The following is a 5,649-nucleotide window of genomic DNA, read 5'->3' as shown; positions in this document are numbered from 1 at the left end:
ACCATCGAGAACATCCTGATTGGTTGTATCACTGCCTGGTATGGCAACTGCGATTGGTTGCATCACCGCCTGGTATGACAACTGCTAGGCCTCCGACCACAAGTTGCTACAGGGGGTAGTGCATACAGCCCAGTACATCACTGGGGCCAAGCTTCCAGCCATCCAGGACATCTATACCAGGCGGTGTCAGAGGAAGGCTCGAAAGATTTCCAAAGATTCCAGCCACCCTAGCTGTTTTTTTTATTGATACTCCTTAATTATTTGTTAGTTATCTATTTTTCGTCTTCCTCTTTTTGTTTTTTGTCATTTTTTTACATCCATTTCTTTATTGTAAATACTTTCTTAACACTTATTTTTCTTAAAATGACATTGTTGGTTAAGGGCTCGTAAGTAAGCATTTCACTGTAAGGTCTACCTACACCTGTTGTTTTCGGCCTATGTAACAAATACAATATGATTTGACGCTGCTGTCTTGTTCCAGGTCTCTCTTGAATATGAGATTTCTATTTTAACGAGACTAACCTGGTTAAATAAAGTTTCAATAAAATAAATAAAAGGTGTAATGATTGGATTCATAAATGTGTTATGAATGGATTATGGATACAGCCTTAAAATAAAGTGCTACCACCATTTATAAATTCAAGTCTATCCAAGCTCCAGGTCACAGATTCAGATGAAATAACTAGGAAACCATAATATTGACAGACGTTTTGCCTGGAGGGAGGTCATAAACTTCAGGCTGTGCATGACTGCGGTTACCGCCATGGCTGTAATGTCATTTTGGTTGTTAATCGGCTGTGAGAGGTGTGGATGGGTGGTTGGGGCAGGTACAGTATCTGCAGAAAGAGTATAAAACAGGGCTGCAGAGGGCAGAGAGACACCACACTACTACTGACATCCAGAAGACATCATCCAGATAAACAGCCATCAATCAGACAGCATCGTCCAACTGAAAGAGGTATTTTTGTTTTCACTGAGAATCTTCTTTGCAAAGGTGTATATAGAAGTGGGCAGGTGTATACAAGTGGACAGGTAGGAATGGATGGAGAGGTGTAGGTGGACGTCTGTGTGTGTGTGTGTTAACAAGTTGTGCTCTATGTGCTTTAGTAAAGGATGAAGATCCAGAGTATGTTACTGCTGTTCGCTCTAGTGGGTGTCCTGTTAGCAAGCTCCCTCAATGAAGATAACTCTGAGGAAGGTATGTCTTGTTTGTAAATGTGTACTACTTTACTGCCCGGGTTTAATCTGATAAAATCTAGTCAAATTAAAAATCTTTCTTCCTCAGCTCTCCTGCAGGAGGATGATGTAAAAGATGGAAAGGCTGCCTTTTGGCAAAGTTGGCTACTCTGAAGACCAGCCCCTCAGAAGATGAAGCACCATGAGCTATCTATCTATCTATCTATCTATCTATCTATCTATCTATCTATCTATCTATCTATCTATCTATCTATCTATCTATCTATCTATCTATCTATCTATCTATCTATCTATCTATCTATCTATCTATCTATCTATCTATCTATCTATCTATCTATACTGGTCTTACAACAGTAAGTTTAAAAGGTAGTCACTTATAATTGTGATATGTTTTAAAAATGTTGGAGTCATTTTCAAATGTTTAGCTTTAAAAAAAGGTATTTTCCACAATGATGATTTAAACTGTATTCGACAGTTTGGGGCGAGCTTTGGAACGTAGCCAAGGACCTTATTGGGTGAGAAGCGACCAGCATGGGGATGCCAAGGATCATTTTCAGTCTCCATATGGAATCAACTATCACCTCTGAAGTCATCACTAACATTACCTCAGTGAATCATTCCAACATCCATCCATCAATGATTGTCAAAACAAATAACAGTAATACAGTTAATTGGTACTTTGGTACTGAGAAGAACTCATCAACATTCTGAAGAATATATGTTTTATCCATAAACATGTCCTGACACATGATAGTTGATTGGTCAAGTTAGTGGATAAATAATTGTATGGTTGTATGGTTGACTTGTCATATTGTGATCCTCCAATAAACTATCAAGCATAAGACATGTTTAGTCGTTTTTTGTTAATCTTATATGTTTAGCAGTGTTTCAATTACATCATACATGTTTCATAATATTGTTTTATTTCGTGTTTCTATTCAGTGTGAACAACGTGAATTGACCATAATACAGATGCAGAGCAAATTACATCAGATTGAGCAGTAATAGTAGTACACATATCCACACACACACACTAGACGTACCGTCTTGAGAATGAGCTTGATAACAGCAGAAACATATCCTGGATCTTCTAATAAGCTACATCCTGAATTCAAAATGGGGAAAAAAACATTTGTCACTTATCTACACACATTACCCCCACAATGACAAAGTGAAAACATGTTTATAGGTATTTTTGCTCATTTATTGAAAATGAAATACAGAAATATCTAATTTACATAAGTATTCACAACAAATGTTGGAATCACAGTTGGCAGTGATTTCAGAGTCTTTCTGGATACGTTTGTTTATTCCATATGTAACTCTGTGTTGTTGATTGTTGTCTGGTTTGCTTTATCTTGGCCAGGTCGAGGTTGTAAATGAGTACTTGTTCTCAACTGGCCTACCTGGTTAAATTTTTTATTTTTTATTTCACCTTTATTTAACCAGGTAGGCTAGTTGAGAACAAGTTCTCATTTGCAACTGCGACCTGGCCAAGATAAAGCATAGCAGTGTGAACAGACAACACAGAGTTACACATGGAGTTACACATGGGTTACACATGGGGAGTCTATATACAATGTGTGCAAAAGGCATGAGGTAGGCGAATAATTACAATTTTGCAGATTAACACTGGAGTGATAAATGATCAGATGGTCATGTACAGGTAGAGATATTGGTGTGCAAAAGAGCAGAAAAGTAAATAAATAAAAACAGTATGGGGATGAGGTAGGTGAAAATGGGTGGGCTATTTACCAATAGACTATGTACAGCTGCAGCGATCGGTTAGCTGCTCAGATAGCTGATGTTTGAAGTTGGTGAGGGAGATAAAAGACTCCAACTTCAGCGATTTTTGCAATTTGTTCCAGTCACAGGCAGCAGAGTACTGGAACGAAAGGCGGCCAAATGAGGTGTTGGCTTTAGGGATGATCAGTGAGATACACCTGCTGGAGCGCGTGCTACGGATGGGTGTTGCCATCGTGACCAGTGAACTGAGATAAGGCGGAGCTTTACCTAGCATGGACTTGTAGATGACCTGGAGCCAGTGGGTCTGGCGACGAATATGTAGCGAGGGCCAGCCGACTAGAGCATACAAGTCGCAGTGGTGGGTGGTATAAGGTGCTTTAGTGACAAAACGGATGGCACTGTGATAGACTGCATCCAGTTTGCTGAGTAGAGTGTTGGAAGCCATTTTGTAGATGACATCGCCGAAGTCGAGGATCGGTAGGATAGTCAGTTTTACTAGGGTAAGCTTGGCGACGTGAGTGAAGGAGGCTTTGTTGCGGAATAGAAAGCCGACTCTTGATTTGATTTTCGATTGGAGATGTTTGATATGAGTCTGGAAGGAGAGTTTGCAGTCTAGCCAGACACCTAGGTACTTATAGATGTCCACATATTCAAGGTCGGAACCATCCAGGGTGGTGATGCTAGTCGGGCATGCGGGTGCAGGTAGCGATCGGTTGAAAAGCATGCATTTGGTTTTACTAGCGTTTAAGAGCAGTTGGAGGCCACGGAAGGAGTGTTGTATGGCATTGAAGCTCGTTTGGAGGTTAGATAGCACAGTGTCCAATGACGGGCCGAAAGTATATAGAATGGTGTCGTCTGCGTAGAGGTGGATCAGGGAATCGCCCGCAGCAAGAGCAACATCATTGATATATACAGAGAAAAGAGTCGGCCCGAGAATTGAACCCTGTGGCACCCCCATAGAGACTGCCAGGCTCGCTGTTGGCCGAGGTTGGAGTAGCCAGGCGGAAGGCATGGCCAGCCGTTGAGAAATGCTTATTGAAGTTTTCGATAATCATGGATTTATCGGTGGTGACCGTGTTACCTAGCCTCAGTGCAGTGGGCAGCTGGGAGGAGGTGCTCTTGTTCTCCATGGACTTCACAGTGTCTCAGAACTTTTTGGAGTTGGAGCTACAGGATGCAAACTTCTGCCTGAAGAAGCTGGCCTTAGCTTTCCTGACTGACTGCGTGTATTGGTTCCTGACTTCCCTGAACAGTTGCATATCACGGGGACTATTCGATGCTATTGCAGTCCGCCACAGGATGTTTTTGTGCTGGTCGAGGGCAGTCAGGTCTGGAGTGAACCAAGGGCTGTATCTGTTCTTAGTTCTGCATTTTTTGAACGGAGCATGCTTATCTAAAATGGAGAGGAAGTTACTTTTAAAGAATGACCAGGCATCCTCAGCTGACGGGATGAGGTCAATGTCCTTCCAGGATACCCGGGCCAGGTCGATTAGGAAGGCCTGCTCACAGAAGTGTTTTAGGGAGCGTTTGACAGTGATGAGGGTGGTCGTTTGACTGCGGCTCCGTAGCGGATACAGGCAATGAGGCAGTGATCGCTGAGATCCTGGTTGAAGACAGCGGAGGTGTATTTGGAGGGCCAGTTGGTCAGGATGACGTCTATGAGGGTGCCCTTGTTTACAGAGTTAGGGTTGTACCTGGTGGGTTCCTTAATGATTTGTGTGAGATTGAGGGCATCTAGCTTAGATTGTAGGACTGCCGGGGTGTTAAGCATATCCCAGTTTAGGTCACCTAACAGAACAAACTCTGAAGCTAGATGGGGGGCGATCAATTCACAAATGGTGTCCAGGGCACAGCTGGGAGCTGAGGGGGGTCGGTAGCAGGCGGCAACAGTGAGAGACTTATTTCTGGAGAGAGTAATTTTCAAAATTAGTAGTTCGAACTGTTTGGGTATGGACCTGGAAAGTATGACATTACTTTGCAGGCTATCTCTGCAGTAGACTGCAACTCCTCCCCCTTTGGCAGTTCTATCTTGACGGAAGATGTTATAGTTGGGTATGGAAATCTCTGAATTTTTGGTGGCCTTCCTGAGCCAGGATTCAGACACAGCAAGGACATCAGGGTTAGCAGAGTGTGCTAAAGCAGTGAGTAAAACAAACTTAGGGAGGAGGCTTCTGATGTTGACATGCATGAAACCAAGGCTTTTTCGATCACAGAAGTCAACAAATGAGGGTGCCTGGGGACATACAGGGCCTGGGTTTACCTCCACATCACCCGCGGAACAGAGAAGGAGTAGTATGAGGGTGCGGCTAAAGGCTATCAAAACTGGTTGCCTAGAGCGTTGGGGACAGAGAATAAGAGGAGCAGGTTTCTGGGCATGGTAGAATATATTCAGGGCATAATGCGCAGACAGGGGTATGGTGGGGTGCGGGTACAGCGGAGGTAAGCCCAGGCACTGGGTGATGATGAGAGAGGTTGTATCTCTGGACATGCAGGTTGTAATGGGTGAGGTCACCGCATGTGTGGGAGGTGGGACAAAGGAGTTATCAGGGGTATGAAGAGTGGAACTAGGGGCTCCATTGTGAACTAAAACAATGATAACTAACCTGAACAACAGTATACAAGGCATATTGACATTTGAGAGAGACATACAGTAATCACAGGTGTTGAATTGGGAAAGCTAGCTAAAACAGTAGGTGAGATAACAAC

General features: G+C 43.1%; 1 long non-coding RNA gene across 1 annotated transcript; it reads left to right on the top strand.

Annotated features, from left to right (window-relative positions):
• Positions 1-849: 849 nt before the first annotated feature.
• LOC135569011 (uncharacterized) lies at positions 850-1,357 on the top strand. Its single transcript, XR_010462799.1, has 3 exons — positions 850-958; positions 1,108-1,198; positions 1,286-1,357. It is a non-coding gene; the product is annotated as an uncharacterized LOC135569011 (long non-coding RNA).
• The last annotated feature ends 4,292 nt before the right edge of the window (positions 1,358-5,649 follow it).

The sequence above is a fragment of the Oncorhynchus nerka genome, unplaced genomic scaffold (assembly GCF_034236695.1).
Source record: "Oncorhynchus nerka isolate Pitt River unplaced genomic scaffold, Oner_Uvic_2.0 unplaced_scaffold_1261, whole genome shotgun sequence".
In the NCBI taxonomy this organism is placed as follows: Eukaryota; Metazoa; Chordata; class Actinopteri; order Salmoniformes; family Salmonidae; genus Oncorhynchus; species Oncorhynchus nerka.
Note: the sequence above shows the minus strand (reverse complement) of the source record. Positions and strands in the feature narration are given on the sequence as shown.